Source organism: Mytilus californianus, unplaced genomic scaffold (genome assembly GCF_021869535.1).
Source record: "Mytilus californianus isolate M0D057914Y unplaced genomic scaffold, xbMytCali1.0.p SCAF_4, whole genome shotgun sequence".
Taxonomy (NCBI): domain Eukaryota; kingdom Metazoa; phylum Mollusca; class Bivalvia; order Mytilida; family Mytilidae; genus Mytilus; species Mytilus californianus.
In genome coordinates, this window is record NW_026262690.1 from 21,657,766 (window position 1) to 21,679,240 (window position 21,475).

General features: G+C 32.1%; 2 long non-coding RNA genes across 2 annotated transcripts in view; one reads left to right on the forward strand and one right to left on the reverse strand.

Moving 5' to 3' along the window:
- Nucleotides 1-21,475, reverse strand: part of LOC127737694 (uncharacterized) — a 221,441-nt gene that overhangs the window by 53,788 nt on the left and 146,178 nt on the right. The window lies entirely within an intron of this gene.
- LOC127737698 (uncharacterized) lies at nucleotides 9,733-15,647 on the forward strand. The gene is made up of 3 exons (XR_007999768.1): nucleotides 9,733-9,836; nucleotides 13,644-13,805; nucleotides 15,595-15,647. It is a non-coding gene; the product is annotated as an uncharacterized LOC127737698 (long non-coding RNA).

Consider the following 21,475-nt stretch of genomic DNA (forward strand, 5'->3'; position numbering starts at 1 on the left):
TACCATGTGAGCGATTTCGGCATTTGGGAGTATTTGTTTTTGTTTAAAAATTCAGACCTGAAAAGTGTTTTAATGATTATGACATATAACATTTAACTCTCGTAATTTGGCATGAAATTATTTTATGATGAAGCTTGTAATTTTATTCTTGTTTCAAAATGGGGACACTTGCAGATGTGGTATGAATAATTAATGACTTGGACTTGTGAAACATTCCTGATTTCAAAATTCAAATAGACCGAAATTATGAATTTTATTTCAGCTCTGAATGTTTAATTTTTAATGTAGAATTAACCTCATTTGTATTATTTTATTGTAATAACATACAGTTCAGACATATGTTAACTGTAGTTTATATTATTTTGAATTACCTGCTATAACAGCAGTGGATAATATTCCCATTTTTATGGTTCATAGTTTTGTACATGTTCTCCATACAGCACAACTAACTACAGAAATAACATCTAAAGAACAATACGAAAAACCAGTATTAGTAAGAGTTAATAAACATTTAAACCCGCTGCATTTGTTTGCACCTGTCCTAAGTCAGGAATCTGATGTTCAGTAGTTGTCGTTTGTTGATGTGGTTCATAAGTGTTTCTCGTTTTTTATATAGATTAGACCGTTGGTTTTCCCGTTTGAATGGTTTTACACTAGTAATTTTTGGGGCCCTTTATAGCTTGCTGTTCGGCGTGAGCTAAGGCTCCATGTTGAAGACCGTACTTTGACCTATATTTGTTTACTTTTATAAATTTTGACTTGGATGGAGAGTTGTCTCATTGGCACTCATACCACATCTTCTTATATCTATATATAGATAACATAATACAATACAGTGGTCATTAAAAACTGCTAAATCATTGCATTGATAGACTTTACAGTTTGTTACTATGTTTTGCTGTATATCCCATATATAACCTACTACCCCAGGTTGGGAGGGGAGGGATAGCGCTCTAAAACATGATTAACCAAGCCAAATTCTTATTTTGCCTGTAGTTAAGTGTTGTCGTTGTTTCATGTCTGTCATATTTGTTTTGTTATAAAATAGGCCGTTAGTTTTTTCAATTGATTTTTTTCCCATTTTTTATGTCGAGGCCTTTTATAGCCGACTATACGGTATGGGTTTTCTCATTGATGTAGGCTTTACTATAATTGGTTATATCCACTTCATTTGAACTTTGATGGATAGTTGTCTCATTGGCAATCAAACCACATCTCCTTAATTTTATATCTAAGAGCTAAGAGTTTGTTGTTTTATAGAGGAACAATAGAAACAGACCACAGATGTTTCAGTATTGATGTAGAATTTGAGGGTATGTGATATATATAGTAATATTTACAGTAGATGTTTAAGTTTCTAAAAATACTGATATGGAATGATCATATCTTTTAATCCAATTCTTTCTCAAGGCACCAGACTTCAGACAGGAAGTAACCAGGTTAGCTACAAATCTATACACACTGAAATGTAGTTCTCAATAATTTTCATAATATAAAGGGTACCAATTTTACTGAATCAGATGTCTTTTTATATATGCAAAAATGAACTGTAAAAATGTGGATTTCACCTTTAGAGCAGTACTGTGGTACTGTCATTGACTCTCATTTGTGTTATTTTATCCACTGAAAATGGCTTTATGCAGCTGTCTCAAATTAGGCTATATCAAAGATTTTTGTCCAAACCCTACATATATATGATAAATATGATATGAAATATTTCAAACAACTGTTTCAATCTTTCTACTAGTGATTTCGATCGCTGTGATTATTGGCTGAAATTCGAAACAAGTCTTCACGTCATAAAGTTTCAATTCTATATAAATTCAACTCTGTCTATATGAAAGCAACACAACGCACCTCATTAAACAACACTATTTAGACACCATTCTTGTACTCCGTGCAAACAGTCGTTTTACATTTTTTAAAATCAATTTGTAATAGAAGATTACATTATATATTGTAAATACAAATAATTAGTTGAATTCTGTAGCAATCAATTAATATCCTAATATTATGAGATATACTTTTTTGGTCTTTTGGACAATGTTGTTTGTGCTGTATTTAGACCCCTCTAACAAGAAATTCGTTTTGCATGCGCACGTATAAAAATCGCGGTTTTTATCCAACGTAATCATAGGTTTGAACGTTGTTTTCAATTTAGACTTATTTATATTTTTTCGTTTGGACTTGTATATTATATTTGCCTTCGGGTTTATATGATCCGTTCATCCTATTTTGACTCCTAAAAATTCAAGAGTCTATCCTACGTATAAAAATCACGGTTTTTATCATACGCAATCATAGGTTTGAACGTTGTTTTCAATTTAGACTTGTATATATATATAGGTTTGAACGTTGTTTTCAATTTAGACTTGTATATATATATATATATATATATATAAACAAGTCTAAATTGAAAACAACGTTCAAACCTATGATTGTGTTGGATAAAAACCGCAATTTTTATACGTGTGCATGCAAAAGAAATATCTTGGTAGAGGGGTCTAAATATAGCACAAACAACATTTTCCGAAAGACCAAAAAGGTGAAAAATTATATTTTACCAAATCGCATTTGACTGGCAGGTCGAACAACGGATGTTCTTAAACCCTGCTGACTGCCATTGGCGATTGCCAAATAAATTGATCACCAGATGTAATAATTTTATAATTTACCTCAATTTATGATAGACTCTTGAATTTTGAAGAGTCGAACTAGGATGAACGGATCATATAAACCCGAAGGCAAATATAATACAAGCCCAAACGAAAAAATATAAACAAGTCTAAATTGAAAACAATGTTCAAACCTATGATGGCGTTGGATAAAAACCGCAATTTTTATACGTGTGCATGCAAAACAAATGTCTTGGTAGAGGGGTCTAAATATAGCACAAACAACATTTTCCGAAAGACCAAAAAAGTGAAAAAGTATATTTTAACAAAAGGCATTTGACTAGCAGGTCGAACAACGAATGTTCTTAAACCCTGCTCCAGATGTAACAAAATGAATCTTAACTATTAATTTAATACCAAACAGAAAACAATAAACTTGCGGAAAAGATGCTATACCGCAAACAAAAGGTGCAAAAATTAATTAGAAAACTATATCCGGATTTCGACAATTAATGTCATTCAGTGATGTTGGGAATCGAAACGGTATTTGGAAGGCCATATAATTTACCTCAATATATATATACACACGTGTAAACATTTGACAACTTTATGATAGATATTCTCCATCGAATAACACGTGGTACACCATAATATATATATATAATTCGTCTCAAATTTATTCCAACAATGTTAGATCTGTAAATTTGCGTTAGCAAGTTTTTGTTGTTCCCTCAGCGGGATTCAAACCCTTGCTTCTGTGACATCGTGGCAACACCGCCTGCACCGTGCCCAGCGCCCTATACCACTCGACCACGTAGGCTACATAATAATATTGCTTTTGGTGGTCGATGTTATACCTTTTCTGTTTGGCTTTATCTAGGGTTGTAACAGTACATGATGTATAGTGGCAAGTAGATTGTGTAACTTTCAGATCAGCTATTTTGCCTGTCGTAAAAGATGATAATGTTAATTACCATGCCGCCACATCAAATTGTAATTTCATTACACGCGTGTAAACATGTGACAACTTTATGACAGACATTCTCAATCAGATAACACGTGGTTATACAGGGCTAACATCATAATATATATATAATTCATATTGAAATTTAGCCCAACAATGTTAGATCTGTAAATTTTCTTCTGTGACATCGTGGCAACACCTCCTGCACCGTGTCCAGCGCACTAAGCCACTCGACCACCTAGGCTACATAATAATATAGCTTTCGGTGGTCGGTTATACATATTATGGTGTTAGCCCTGTATAACCACGTGTTATCCGATGGAGAATGTCTGTCATAAAGTTTTTACATGTTTACACGTGTATAATAAAATTAAAATTAATCATTCCTCAATTTAGTAACCCAAGGTTTACTATGGAATAAAAAAGAGAGCATTGTGAAAAGGACACAGATCTGAGGAAAGATAGTACATAGCATTGTGACATCTTAAACCCATTAAATGGAAGAACATGGATTTGAGGCTGGACATAGATTTGACATGGATTTGTAGCTGGACATAGATTAATGTTACCAGTTATTTGAAAGTAATTATTCGTTAGCAACAGAAGCAGGATATCAGAAGATTATATATGTATACTTTACGTATATCCCTCCGTTTTAACTGTACAACTGTATTTGTATAGTGAACTGGTCGATTGCAATTGATTGAAATGACCTAAAGAAATCACCACCAACAAAAGGAATATTAATAATAGACAAGGAAATTAAAGTTTTGTAACCCGGATAATTCAGTCGTTATATTTCGTTGCTCTACGATGTATTCATCGCAAGAAGAAGAGCTAGATCGATTACGGAGAGGAACTTAATTATTCGGGTTAAAAGTCTTGTTGTTTATCATAAATTTAGCAATGAAGATTCTCATGAAAATTTCTTATTGTTATTAAGGTCTTAAAAGGACATTAGTCGCTAATAATGTTTGATTAAGAAAGAATGAGTGGAGACGGATAAATTTCAGCGAAAATCAGTTGACAATATACATGTAACACTGTTGATAAATATACAGCTTCTTCTTGGAAACTGCTTGACAGGATGGAGAGTAATATATTTATTTTGAACAATAACAAAACTATTAATGTATACAAGTACTACTTGCATATGACTAAATGTATAGTTTTATTCTATCATCACACACTTATAAACTATATCTTTCATTTTTATATTTGTTTTTGCAGTGTTGAAATTACAGAAAAGTTTAACCAAGGTAAAATGTGTAAAAATAGATAGTAGAAAACCTGCAAATTAAAAACCTGAGTTATTGTAGTAATTTTGCAGCAATCATATCAATGGTAATAGACCTCAAATTTGGATATAAACTTTCTGTGCAAATTTGTAATAGATTTCTTGTCAGAAATTCTTCGTAATTTGATTGTAAAGTTGATTTCAGTTCATGGTCTCATGAAGTTTTATCGCATCCACAATCTATATACTTATTTGAATTTCGTACTACAGGATATTGAGGATGCTGTAGTTTTTCTTTTAAGATAATAGATATCAGATTGTTTTGCAATTACAATGGAAGATGAAGGATTATTGCAGTTTTTTTATTTACATATGACAACTTTCTTTAAAATTTATTTTGCTTTTATAAGAAATTGGTTTTTGTTCTCCATAGACATTATGTGGAGATTAATATAATATAAAACATTGTTGTTCAAAACAAGTTATCACACGTTCTACTGTATTAATCTTGAATTTTGCTAGTAAAACATGGAATCAAATATAGGAAGTGACTGTCAGTAGTGACTAAGCGTTTTCTTCTAAAGCTCAATTTAGAATGTAAGGGAAAACCCATCACTGCTTTAGAAAAAAAAATATATCAAACTAGAGCTGTCTGCATAGCGGGACTAATACCTTCCGTACAAGCATTTTAGTTGCTGCTGTTTCAGTATTGAGATTTCTGGTTTTCAGCCATTCATTTCATATGATAATTGCCTCTGTGTAAGATTGACACATAGTTAGTGATAAGTCAATCTGAAAAAAAATATACTGGCACAGGAACAAAATCCGAAGTTTTCATACTGTGAATTAAAAAATTAAAGATCAATGTCAAGGTCAGTATGATGCAAAGTTTTGTTTTATGCTACAGTACAAACGTAAAGCACAAATCACAAATCAGACAATGAATTACTATCATAGTGGTTAATGGTCGAATTCAAGGTCAGAGTGACCTGACATCGATATGTGAAACCCCCTATCCCATGATGTATCGTATCGGCATACCAAGTTTGGTCAACTTAAGTTCTATGGTAGAAAAGATATGCACAGGAATCAAATCCGACAAGATTTTACTATTATAGGGATGAAAGGTCAAAAGTAAAATCACAAAAATACTGAACTCCGAGGAAAATTCAATCGGAAAGTCCCTAATCACATGGCAAAATCAAATGACAAAACACATCAAACGAATGGACAACAACTGTCATATTCCTGACTTGGTACAGGCATTTTCAAATGTAGAAAATGGTGGATTGAACCTGGTTTTATAGCGCTAAACCTCTCACTTGTACGACAGTTTTATCAAATTTCGTTATATTTACAACGATGCGTGAACAAAACAGACATTATAAATAAAATAGTCAAAATATGGGTACAGCAGTCATCACTGTGTTACAATATCAAAACAAACAATTATTTACAAAAAAAGCACAAAAGCATCTATCAAATTAAGACCCACATTCATTGCTTCGCGTGTCTGACGTCAGAAAATGTAAACGTCACATAAGAAAAAAGTTTGTCATTCAATGTCTATTCAAAACAATTTTATAATTTCACATGGGGAATGTTGGTATACAGGGTTAAAAAATCAAAAGTTATGTTAGAATTAATTTCAGAAATAGACCGAGATTTATAATTGTCCAGAAGTTCTTCAGAACCCTTAAGAATCCACATATGGTCAAAGTGATCTGATTATGATAAATGACACACTAGTATTCTAGCCCAAAATGCAAATGCATTCCAAGTTTGGTTAATCTTAAATTTACGGTACAAAAGATATGAGGCAAATACTAAGTGGGCAAGGTTTTACTCTCATAGGGGTCAAAGGTCTAAGTCAAGGTCAGAGTGATCTGACTTTGGTATATGACACACCCAAAGTCCATGAACCTTAATTTTACGTTTCAAAAGTTATGAAAAGTTCTAGTTCAAAAGACAAGTATAAGCTTTTGCTATCACTTGGCGTCCGTCGTCTGTCGTCGTCGTCCGTCGTCTGTCGTCGTCGTCCGTCGTCTGTTGTCGTCGTCCGTCGTCCACCGAAAACTTTCTCAAAGATCTTCTCCTCTGAAACTACATGGCCAAATTTAACAACACTTGGCCACAATCATCAATGGGGTATCTAATTTCGAAATTGGGTTCAATGACTTAACCTACCAACAAACATGGCAAACATGGCTAAAGAAAGAACAAAGGGGAAAATTGCAAATTTTGTTTAGTATTTTGAAACCCGCTATAGGTAGAGAAAATATGACAGTATGCCAAAATGTTCAAAATGGTGAAATGTTCATAATGTCTATGACAATTATCAGGCGACACCTTGCTGAAGTTCTTGCCCTTTAATTACGATTTTCTCTTTTTTCTGCATGGTGCATATCATTTTGAAAAAAATGTAATAGATGGATAGAAACTGTAAATGGCACAAATTATCAACAAGAAAAATCTACAAATAAGTCAACTTGACCGAAACCTTTGGTCGACTCCTTATGAAAGTTGTTGCCCTTTGATTTTCCATTGTATTGCATTCGTGCCTATTATCTTTAAAACTATAATAGATAAATAGAAACGTTCAAACGCAAAAATGATCAGCAAAACAAGATCACAATTTAGTAAGCATGAATGAAATCGTTAGTCGACCCTTTATTGAAGTTTTTGCTCTTTAATGACGATTTTCCCCAGTTTGTTGCATTGTTTGGCTATTATTTTGAAAACTATAATAGTTAGGTAGAAACTTTAACAAAGTATTTGCGGAATAAGATCTTTTTCTACAAAATACGTCAATATGACTTACATTGTCAGCTAACTCTTAATAGACTTATTTCCCTTTAATGATGATTTTTACTAAAAATGGCTTTTGTTGAAGATACAGGTGAGCGACACAACCGCTGTTAAAACTTTAGTTTTTATTGTTATTACCTTCTTTGAGGGGATGGACAGGGAGGTCCCTGATTTCCACATGCCTCCCTCTACTCCAAAAATACCTCTTCCTATACCACTTCACTACCACCTTTATATCCATACGAAAATCGGTCAAACATTTTTTCCAACATATACCTATTGTTACTGCCCCCCTCTCCCCCCTGTTCCCGCCCTCTGACTCCTTCTTCTTTATCCTGCTCCCCTCTTTTGCTTCTCATGCCCTTATTCTTATGTTCCCTTTCCCTGTCCGTCCCTCTTCTTTGGTTATTTCATGTTAATCAAAGCATGTCGTTTTAAGCTCACCTGGACCGAATGATCAACTGAGCTATTATCATTACTTGAAGTCTGTTGTCCGTCGTTATCCTTTAATTTTTACGACAATCTTCTCTGAAATTACTGGGCCAAATGCAATTAAACTTGGCAACATTCATCGTAGGAATATCTTATTAAATAAAATGTCCTTTGATCTTGCCTATCAACTAACATGGCCAACATGGTTAAATATAGAACATAGCGGTAAAACCAAGTTTTTTTTCTATTATCCTGAAAAATGCTATATTTCATCAATGCTGTAATGATGACTAACATGACTGTTTTATATTATATTATGCTGTACATAATTAATAAAATTAGAATAAGCGAAGAGAAAAAAGTTGCATGAAAATGAAAATGAACCTGTCAAAATGTGTAATGCTCGAAAGAGTCTAGTGATTAGAAAAGTAAAGATTTTGAATTTGAACTTATAATACATAGAGAAAATCTGATTGGGGCAGAAATGTTCAGAAGGTTGAGTGAGACCTGCCTACTGTCCATATGCACCAAAACTGTCAGACGCCTCGTTATATGTGTTATTGCCCTTAGATAATGATTTTACCATTTTTTGTTTTAATTTTAGCATATTATCTTGAAAAAAATATAATCTGTTGAGAAAAATGTTAGATTGCTAATTTGATCAACTTGTCAAGATCTACAACTACGTAAAGCATAGTAGAATCGTCAGTCGACTCCTTTAAGTAGCCTTATCAACTATTCTTATTTCATTTTTTATTTCAAAAACAGTTTTTGTAATTCCATTATATGGATGGAATTCTCTTGATTTTAACTGATGAAACCATAGTTTACAAAAAGTTTGACCACAAAACAATCTGTTTTTTTTATGGAAAACTATTAATTGTTTTCCTTTAATATAAAAAAGTTTTAGTTTTTAAATCTTCATTTCTTAAAGCTTTTTCTGAAAGTCTTTAAATGATGCAATTCGTTGTCTTAACCTGTGAAACTGCTTTTGCTTCCTTACTTTGATTTTCCTTGTGAAAGGGGGACATACATTCCCAATCAAATAATAATTTATTAGTAACAATTCTACTTTTGTCCTTGCGAATTTTGCTATTGAAGAAATATAAGCTATTACATAACAATTTATGAAAATGGATATTACGAAATATTTTTTTGATTATTACTACTTCCTATAATTCTTTATTTAATCTTTTCTTTTCTACTATAATCTGTATAAATTAGCTTAAAAAAATTGCTTGAAAAATATTACATTGCATAAAAAAATCCAAATATAAATTAAAACTAGACTGATATTTATTATACTTACTTTTAAAAAAAGGTTGTTTATGTAAACTCACCATAAATACCAGGATTAGAATTTGTACGCCAGACGCGCGTTTTTGTCTACAATAGACTAATCAGTAACGCTTGAATAATTTTTTTTGAAAGTCCAAATAAAGTACAAAGTTAAAGAGCATTGAGAACCCAAAATCCCGGAAGCTGTTTTGGTATATACAGCTATGGTAATCTATTCCTGTGGTAAAAAATCCTTAGTATTTCGAATAAAATTGAAAAAATAAGGTAAGAAAAATCTTTTCATGGATCATCAGAACTGTGTACTGTAAAAGTTGATATTATCGCGAGTTGCTCTACATGAATTTAACTAATTGTATCTTTTCCAGGGTGATGGAAGATTGTTTGAAAGTCCCACATTACCAGGGGGTTCAGAGATTGTTTGTATAAAGGATAAGTTTTGCCATATCAACCTTTACACTGAACACAAATCATCACCAAACTGGTAAGTATTAATTCTATTCAAACTGCTTTCAAACATTATGATATATTTCACGTCTACAGAAAATTGTATTGCACGATGCGTTACCATAGTTTTTATTTGAAATCCTTTTCCTACAGATACACGTAATGTACTTAACTGATGAAGTTGAAAAGGTTTTGGAGCGAACAAAATAATGAAAAAAACCATAATGTTTACATACTAGTGAGCATGTGTGGACCGTTATAAACCATAACAATGCATCTAAATGCTTTTCAAAATAGATAAGTTATGTATTAATTATCTTAGTTAAGGACTACACAAACTTGGGGATAGTTGGTTAAAAGAATTTAGTTAGTCCAAAATGCCTATAGAATCAACTGAAAGAACAGATGATATCTGAAGCAAACCAGAGCGACGTTGATCCTTCGATATGGAAAGTTTGACTTTTTAATCAGGAGAGAAAATTCGGTTTTTACATAATTAAGTGTCTGGAAAGTAAGGAATTGTTCTTTGTTTGAAATGTTTAACATTTGAATGGTATTACTATTTTTTTTTGTCACGAAAATCAGTTTGTAAACACTTTTGTTTGTTACGGTTGGAAGAATTATGGTGGTTCTCTCCAGTTGGTGCTCTCTGAAGCTTCATCAGTATCACAGTCGATTCGACCGATTTCAGTTCAGAGAAGAATAGCAACAGCAAGCGCAACAGATTTTGGTTCTGAGAACAACAAAAAATGAGCAGAGTTTTATATGCCTCAAACGAATCTGGAAGTTGGACAATTTTGGCCGTAGATGCTATGTACAACAAGCAATCACAAAAACTTTTTTTAGAGCAACACAAATCTACCGACTAATAGCTGGTGGACAGATCCCTGAAATGTTCGTCGGGCGAATCAGAAGAAGCATTTAAAGTGTCGTTAGAGTTATTAAAGTTATAGCACTGGTACAAGAAGAAGAGAAAGTATCAGAATTGTGTGTGGCAGGGAAAATAGCTTAGCATTGTGAAATATGACAATCAATTAAAAGTGTTTTGAATATTTAATGTCACGGTTACCACTTGTTTTCGAACCAACTTTTCATCAGTGTGGGGAATTTTTGTCTAGTATTTTTATCAGACTCAAAGCCGATGGCTCATGTAGATTACATTGAAATTTAAGTATCCTGAAGAAGCATTTCCAATATAAACATTTTAAGAATGAAACTTTTGAGTCAACATTAGAATTAATTATTTTTTTGTTTGTGCAAAGTTGGATATTAAAGATGCATATTATAGTATGAGAATTAAAATTGAAGAAAGAAATGTTTTGAGATCTACATGGAAAGGAAACGTGTATCAGTTTACAGCCCTTGCCTTTACTAATCAAATGTGTTGTTTCTATGGGGGAACTGGCTCAGATAATTGGAAAATTGGTTGGTAGTGAACATGGTGTTATATATGCACCACTATTTTACAAAAATGTTGAAATAAATAAGAATATTGAGTGAAGAGTAATTAAGAGAATTCAGATAATGGTGATGGGTGGATGTGTAACATACAGCGGTACATTAATGCATATCTAAGACGAGAACATGTTAATAAGATATGAATATTAACCCTGTTGTGTACAAGACCGACACGCCGAGTCGGATTTTTAACGTGCTAGTTCATAAGGTAACAGTCCGCAGGAAGACATGTTACCCTACTTGGACACATTATTGTGACTCCGATCCGACCAGTCTTTACTCTTACTCTTGGGGTTCAAACCCACGACCTCCCGCACTCGAGGCGAACACGCTACCACGTAACCAGCGACTTTTGATGTTAATATAAGTTTATCAAGTATTATAAAGTATAGTAATTTTTAATATATTCCATTTTAAAGTTGTTTTATTTCTTTCTATGATTGTATGTGATTGTATTTTGTATATATTTACCTCTTGTTTCACATGTGAATGTGACAAAATGTTTTTAAATAAAGTATATTGTATTGTATTGTATTGTACATCAAAGGTTTTATGAGTTGACGGTTTGGAAATGTTTTTATATATTGCAGTTATAAATTTATTATTTTATGGCACCATATAGAAAATTGAATCTGATAGTAGCATGTTAGGATATGGGGCACTTGATTTAACGAAAAGTTATCAGGTGTATGGACTTCGAGTGACCAAAATCAACATATTCAGATTTTGGAACTTAAGGCAGCTTCATAAAAAGCATTTGACAAAACAAGAAACGAACATGTTCAATTATTTCTTGACGTTACTACTGCTATTAAGTATTTAAATACAATGGGATGAAGAGAAGAGTCCCTAAATAAATTGGCGAAAAAGATATGGTTATGGTGAATGCATCAGCCTGATATATTTGATGAGTTCTTACAAAACTTGTGAATAGGGTTATAGTCGGTGATTTATAAACAGGCGCATTGATAAAGATATATTACAGGTCAGCACAATATAGCAAAATAGCGTTCACTAAATATCAGAATAACACATCAAAAACAAAATGATACACTGTCAAAGAAGGCTTACATTCAAGAAAAGAAAATTTTCAGTACGGTACTTAAGAAAATCTGCTGACGAAGAAATCTTGGCACTGTACTCCAGAGTAGATTTCATGATGCATCATCATGAATTGTGCAAAAAAAAAACAATCTGTGGCAAAATCCAAAGTATGAAATGTTTATGCTTATTATGTCACAGAGAAATGACAAATGACATTTGATTCCAAAGTTACATTGTACAAGACTTAAGTCATCCTATTTCAATTATGCAAAATAACCAAACGGATAACTTCTTTTGGCAAACAAATTATAGTTCTGCAAAATGAGTTGATTTTTGCGTAAATATCGTTGATTTGTACATGCAAAGTTTAAACCGTTATGAATTTAAAATATATTTGAAATATTCAGCGAGATTTCTTATATATTATATTTCGCCTAATTCAAGAACAAAAAATGCATATTTTGACGCATTTTGTGAGTCGGAAATATTCAGTACTAAATAAAAATTAATATGAGGTGCGGTCTTTATAAAAACAAGTATTTAGTTGGTTCTTGCATTTGCTCTACGTTTGCGTAACCAAAAACTATTTGAAAGTTGCCAAAAATCTATGAATTTTTCGCAAACACGAATAAAAGGGCTTTTCCCATGACTTCACAAACTACATTTGTTCTGACTTCATGGATGGTAAACTGCAACTTTTTGATTTAGTATTACCTTATCTATAGACATAAATGAAAATCTTGAATTGAAATATCACATTCGATTTTGCAATTTGATAAAGTTTTGCTGAAAAAAAAGCCCTTATCGCAGTCTCCCTTTCGATACATAACTGTCGACTTTGAAAATCTCCATGTGGGTTTTAGTAGCTAGAATACCTGGTCTTGTGTATGAATAACTGACAGTTGGCCTTTTTAACATATAAATGTTGACACAAACGGACATTTATATGAATCCGTGTATAGAATGAAACACTGATAATCAAATCACAAAAGTTATAACAATATTAGGATCAGTTTCAATATTTGTAATGTCCAGATAAGCTACTACTTAAATCGGGAACCACTAAACTTTCGTTTAGATTTTCACAAAATCATGTTTTAAGGCTATTTTCACGATTACAATCGTGCAATGTAGACAAAAAATCAAGGTTTAAATAATGAGTTCTTGCAATGCTTATATAATTGAAGAATTTAAGAATTATGAAATTTAGACATCATATAATGGATCTTGTTAATACCCTTTTTTTGTTAAGCAGTTATTTTATTTATTTGTTTGATGCGTATTCTGTTCTTTTCCAATATCTGATTGGTTGTTATTTTTATTGTTTACTGTTTGATCACAGCTTACCACCAGTTTTTCAAAGTGATGCACCCTGTACAGTCTTTGGTCCTGTTCAAATGGAATTTTTATACAGTGATGCTGGTAAAATTTGCCATTCTGACATAGCTTACAGTACGGGAGGCTTGGCCATTGGAACAAAAAAGGATATTTGTTTTCAGGCAAGGTAAGAAAATGTACATGTATTGTTAGTTTCAGTGTTTGATTGGTTAAATGCTTTTTTATGTTTATGGACTTGGATAAATAGACGATACAAGTACATATTAAGTAGTTTATATATTGTCAATTACTGAACATACATCGAGATACACTGTATATTTCCTAGGATGTGCAACGGTAAAAACATTTCTGATGGTTTAACCTGTTCTTATGAGATAGAACCGTCTCTTGGACTCTATCATCTATCTGTCCTATATCTGGTTAAAACTACTCAAAATATCTTTTAAAAATTCATCTTGAAGCAATCTTGTTTTTACGTTGTGCTATTACATCACTATCACGGGTTAGGTAGTGGGTTGAACGTTGCGAAAATGGTAATACCCGCATCATTCTGTATTTGCCTGTTCTTAGTATGGAGCCTGTAATTCAGTGGTTGTCCTTGTTTCAAGTCTGTTTTGCTAATGTATTTGTATTAAATAGTCCGCTATTTTTCTCGTTTGAATTGAATCACACTTTTCTTGTTTGGTCTTTTATAGCTTACTATACGATATGGGTTGTTCACCTTGTTGAAGGCCGTACGACGACCTGTGATTGCTTGCTTCCACATTATCGTTGTTTAAACTCTGGTGCATAGTTGTCTCATTGGCAATCATACCACTTCGCCTTATTTTTATATTGGTCTTAGTAAATACAGAAAAATGTAAGAAAAAAGCCAAGATGGTAATAAAAAATATGAAACGATGATTGACAGATGACCACAAAAAGAGAAAGACTACAGTTTATGTTTATAGAAGGAATTTATATTATTCACGTGTGCCTGGTACTGTTAATTGTATATTTAACTATAAAAAATGAGAGTAAATGAGAAGTCATATTAATTCAAGCAGAATTTAATTATGAGTTGGAACCCTTCACTTCAACTGTCAAAGTCACATTTCTTTAAATTATTAGATGCCTTTACTATAACTGTAAATACATAAAAACGAGATTTTGTTTTCTATAAATGCTATTTGGACCATTCATTATGGAATGATATGTGATAGGCCCCTTCAAGAGGACTAATGAACCATCATGTTATAATGACTAAGATGTTAAAATGAAAATGTTTCAAAGAATTATTTGAGAACAGAATATATAAAGAAGTAAATGATAGATTTAAGTAGTTAATCTATTTAACAAAAATATATTTTAAGAATTAAGATTAACAAAAAAATGTTCATGTCTTTAGTCAAACTTGAAAGTCCAGTGTTCGCGGTCTTTCAGTTTCTGTTTTCTGTCCCACACAAAAGTCTTCTCTGAAACCGACATGCTCCCAAAAACCTGTCCTGCGTTTTTTACAGGCTCTCAAGTGACAGTCAATTATTTTGAAAGAAACATAGTGTAAAAAAGGAAATAAAGGTTATTCTATTTGTAATTACTGGTAATGAATTAAAGGAGCTTTGCAATTTATGTAATTGAAACGTCAACCCGACAAATTAAAAAACCAATATAAATTAAGAGATAAGCGAACTAAACTGATTTGTCCAAATTTTATTGAGATCGGTGTTAACCATCAATTAAAAGGGTCAAATAGAAATAAAACTAATTAGAACATGAAGAATCATTAATATAATGTCGAGAGTGAAACACTCATGAATATTCTGATGAAAAGCAGCTAGATGAGAGGTAATTAATAAAACCATTAGTTGAGTTATAAAGGTAAGATTTTCTTTCTTGTTTATTAGTGAAAATCCACATAAACAGAAGTTAAATGTATCATGCTTACATATAATATTAATGAAGTTACTTATTTTCAGTCAAGACGGAGAGACCAGATGTTTTCTATTGCATATAATTGACAATAGTAAAGGTGAGTTGTCATTGTGTACATGTGAGACTCGGCAGAAAATGTGAGTTGACATTGTGTTCGGGTAAAACTTGATAGAAAAGTCGAGTTCACATTGTTTACATGTGATACTTGATAGTAAAGGTGAGTTGTCATTATGTTCATGTGAGACTTGATAGAAAAGGTGAGTTGTCATTGTGTACATATAAGACTTCATAGTAAAGATGATTGACATTGTGTTCATGTTAGACTTGATAGAAAAGGTAAGCTGTCATTTTGAACAATGAAACTTGATAGAAAAGATGAGTTGTCATTGTGTACATGTGAAACTTTATAAAAAAAGGTGAGTTGGCATTGTATACATATGAAACTTTTTCGAAAAGATAGGTTGGCATTGTGTACAGATGAAAATTGGCAGAAAAAGTGAGTTGAATTGTGTTTTGGTATCCACATGTGGAGCAGGATCTGCTTACCCTTCCGAAGCACCTGAAATAACTCGCGGTTTTGGGTGGGGTTTGTGTTGCTCAGTCTTTAGTTCTCTATGTTGTGTTTTGTGTACAGTTTTTTGTTTGGTCGTTTTTATTTTTGCCATGGCATTATCAGTTTTTATTCGACTTATGAGTATGAATATCCATAGAAAATGTGAGTTGACACTGGGAAGAGGTGATACTTAATTAAGAAAATGATTTGACATTGTGTGCAGGTGAAATTTGATAGTTTATGGAGACTTGTCATTATATTCAAGCTATACAATATAGTAAAGTTGAGTTGTCTAATTGAAGATCTGATTCCTTGTCCGGGCTTAGATTTACCTTTGGTATTTTATCAGCTCTCCAACGTTTATATTAGGTTTTGACCTCTCAAATATTGTGGCCTTGAACATCACTGAAGAAACAGTGTTTGCCGAAATGAGCATCTAGTAGAGTTAAATTGGTATTGTTAGTTTTATTGTACAGGTGAAACCTCATAGTAAATATAAATCAGTGTGTTATCAGGTAAACATTTATGATTAAAATAAATCACTATGAAGTTGTGATCACATTTATTTTGAAAATTAATGCACATGTGCATTTTGAATTATATGACATATTACAATTTTCACCCAGATTTTGAGGAAATCTGATAGGATGTGGTCGGCATGTAGTCATCGGCATGTAGTCACCCCCAACGGCTGTACAGATGAGAGAACATGATAATGGTTATTCCACATACAAGAGTTGTGTACATAAAAATCCTGTCATTTTTTTTTTGCTAAACAAACCTAGGTTATAAGGTTCCTTATGAGGCACGGACAATGATTCCTTACATTATTGACAATCAACCAAATAAGTACAACAGCAATATGTTTTACAGTTGCAAATTTTGGAAAATCAGATCTAACCACAAAAGTAAAAAAATCATAATTTATGCAGTACAATCAATATGTACTGTTGTCATTCCAATCAGTAAAAATTGGATTTCTGACATTGAAAATAAACCAAGACTCTGTTTTAGCTCACCTAGACTGGTGTTTTTCATCTATATCAATTGTTTTATGAATGTGTTATAAAAAATCTTTTCTGAATCTTTGAGTAACTGAACAGAAACTGAAAGAACTATACTTTGTTGTGTAGTTATAAAATATGTCCAATGATGTGAGTGACTAACCAATATGAATGAATGTAGTAGTCTTAATAACTTGGTTTTCAAAATAATTCCTTATACATGAATGTTTTTCTGGTCATCAAAGTGACATGAAGAGTAAGAACTTTAAAACTTGTAAAAGCTAATGTCATTATCAGGCTAATAATTGTATATGCCTTACACGAGTTCCGTTTAAATTATACCCATCAGTTGTGCCTAAATCAAACAGTTGGAAGACCAATTTAAATACAATTTCGTAGAGTCTTTTAAAACTCCAGAAGAATGTATCGAATCAGCGAAAGGCCATCATAGTCTAGAGGTAGAAACAAAAAGTAAATATTTTATAAACAGAAAATTAACAAAGGTAGAAAAAAAAACCAAGCATAATGGGCCATTTCAAATATTCAACCTTGGTCATTGTAAATATCTAGCGCAGTCTCCGATTCCTCATTGATGACATCTCAGTGTATTATTAGTTACAAAGTGTGCTAGTGACATAATACGATATATATAGGGTCAGTAAATTCCATATGGGGTGAAAGCGAAGCTCGAATCCCCATATGGAATTTACTGACCCCATATATATCGTATTAGGTCACTAGCACACTATGTAACGAATTTATCTTACCGACTATCTTAACATGTGGTATTTAGACTAGTGGTCTATCAAAGTTATCAAGTCTTCAATACCGTTAGTATTAAGCACCTACTTTCATTGGTCTATACAAAAACAAATGCCAACAATAACAACTTGTTAGCTTTAAATGTGTTTTACGGATTTATTTCAATCGTTCATCATCAATTTCTTCGTCTGTTGTAACCTTTAAGATTTTTCCTCAAAATCGTGGTGTATTTATAAAGGGACGTAACACCACTACTAACCGTGTATTGAAATAAGCCCCGCCTACTAACCCTAAATGGAATATACACGGTCTCCACGCGGTTGCTTTTAACCAATCATATTCCTAGAAATGTATAGGAGGTAAGATAAAAATACATATAACATACAGGTTTCTTACAATTTAATATGTTTTAAAGACTTATATTGCCCTTAGACTGGTTTTGATTTTAAATAACGGTTTCCACTCTAGTTGAAATAATCAGCTATTTTCGTTTGTAATCATATGAATACTAGTTATTACTTATGATTTAGATTGTGATTGAAATGCTTTTGACTTATTTTGACCTTTGGACTTGTTTTGTTTTTAAATGAATTCTTTGCTCTGTTAGAAACTGGTAGAAAAATATATAGTGTCTGGTATTTTGTACTCGATTTCCAATAAATAGAATAACTAATCGAAGAATTCAAATGTAAAAATAAATATTCAACTGGTAACAGAACTACACTGGCAATAATCTCATTTCGAGGGTGAACAAATCTTCATATCTCCCTAAGCCAAGGGAAATGAATATTTTATTCCACAATCCAAATTTTTTTTACTTCCTGAACATAAGATATTAAACTACATATTTCTTTTTCTTATCCACTTGTTTTGATAACTAAACACGACATTAATAATGATAATTAGTACCGATCAAAATTTAATCATTTATTCTTTTTGTTTTGTTTTTAGATCTGAAATAATTTTGAAAACGAAATTACTTTACTTTCTCTAAAAAAAAACCCGTTCAAAACGTAATAAACATTTACCGCGCATAACGTCGCACATGGAAGTCCCGACGTTCAGAGGAGGGGAATATGAAGTTTTGTTCGACGTCATGTGGGATAGTCTCAACCAATCAAATGTTGATTTCGCTATCAATATTAACATACATTGGAATGATTTCTATAATTGAATTTTTCGATTATTTATTCTACAAACATGATATCAAACTGTATAATGACTTTTTTGTTCCAAATGACAGCATTGTGATTTTCTTATGACCATCGGACAGTTTCATTAAAAATAGCTTTACTGCATAATTTGTATGAAGTTCAACATAATAGAAATACTTTGACTTTATTTCATGTTAGGCTGGGTTATAGGAACCCTTGTAAAATGGGATTCCTACAGGATTTTACATTTTGAGGCACTGTTAGTTTGAACTAATATTACAAGTGCCCATCATGGGATCATCCTTTTGTTTGCCACATAAGCATGCTTTTGAAATGTGATTTTAAAATCTAGTCTGCATTATTAATGTATTCCAGGTGAGCAATACATGTGAATAAAAGGATATATTGGTATGTGTTATGGAGATTGATTGATTGGTAGAATGTTGCTTGCTTACTTGCTTAACTTTCAATAACTTCCAATGCGATATCAACTCAATGGCACAATAGCCAAGCTGGCTTCTTTGAGTGGGCATATCTGGTAAACACAATAGAATTAATATTCGTTTGGTAAGAAATGCAAAACAAGAGTAATAACATAATTGAACCAATTAAGATCAAACAAAAGAGTCCTGTAATAATTTTACTATCACTAACTGAATTTGTTTTGTAGATCCCTGTTCATCAATTCCATGTCAGAATAATGGTTTATGTATTACACTATCAGACGGAACATATTCGTGTATCTGTAAATTAGATTTCTATGGAAGCAGTTGCGAAAAAGGTATGGTCAAATATGAAATTCAGCCATTTCTTACAATAATAGGTAATCAGGATTCATAAATTTTCTTTAATATGGATACAATGAAATGATGAATACACTTCAATAAGACAACAACCAAACAACACAAAAGAAGCAAAATAATCTATGTACAGTCTTCAACTGTAGACATATATATGTTCATATCAAAATACAAAATCACATCCTTCTATGTTCTAGAAAATTTGTAAAAATTTAAATAAGACTACTAAAGATCTGCCATCTGAAGCCTTTATAAAGCATAAGGTTAAAATACATAGATATTGGGTTTTTTTCGGATGATAAAATGATATAGTCTGTTGAATGCTGCCATCATAATTTATGGCAGGCCAAAGATTTTTTTGATCAAATTGATTTAGCGTTTAATTGCAGGTGTATTGTTTACCAACAACAATATTACAGTATTATGCATTATAATACATTTGTTTTATTTATACATAGGTAATTGTCCTGCCACAACATCTAATCAACAATATTGTCAAAATGATGGACAGTGTCACACAGATAGTATCAAGAAAACATGTTTCTGTAGACTTGGGAGTTTTGGTTCACAGTGTGGACACAGTATGTATTTGTTTCTTCTTCTTATGAATTTATTCATTATGCTTTAATAATACTGATATCATACCACATCTCCTTATTTTTAGATTGAGAACAAATGCATGGTTTTAGTGCTTAGTTTGCGTTTAAAATAGAGATATTAAAAAAAAAACAATAGCATTTTACTGTAAACAAAAAACTATGATTAACCAAGTAGATCTATTATGTAAAATTAAAGATAGAATAGCCATGTAGAATGAAATATGTGAAAATAGATTTGGACTTGACAGATGAACACATCTTAGCTAGTCATATGTCTAATATTGCTTATAATTAATCTTGATCTTTTATTATTCTCCCTCTATTGTTTGTTCATTCGAGTATCTATCCAATTGCACTTTGTACCCACAACACCTCCTAAACCAAAACGGATTTTCAAAGAAACCTTAATAGAATCTTCACTATTTGATGGCGTTGTCTAACTTTGATATTTTGTAAGCATATTCCAGGCAGTGGCAAGGGATATTATGTTACCATGTCCGTCATTCTATTGACTCCGAAAACTTTATTAGAATTGAAATATTCTTCTCACCATTGATTTCGTATGTCTACTTCTAAACTATAGAGCTTATTTTGGTGCATTTATGTATAATAGTGACTTACAGATCAAGTTTGTATTTTGTTCCAGATAACCAACTTTTCACTGAATATAAGACATACAAAACTTACAGATTTGTTCTGTACCTGATTTTTCTTTTTTAGTCTTAAGATGTTTTGTTTTTTTTTTTTGGGGGGGGGGGGGGGGGGTGGTGGTGGTGGGGGTGGGGGGGATTGGAGCTCATGTCATAACGACATATAGTATCTCAACTTTTAGTGCGTGCATGTATATGTATGTATCATTTTATTCATACATGTAGTCTTATATTTCAGAGAACATAGAAAGTTTAACGAACCCTGCAACAAGTGGGGTATGCAAGTTATATTTTATTATTGATTTCTAAACAAGACTATAAGAAAATTTTGATGTCTTTAAATGTTAGATAATTTCAAAGATAACAGTTTCATTACTCTAACATGAAGTTAGATATGGTGTGA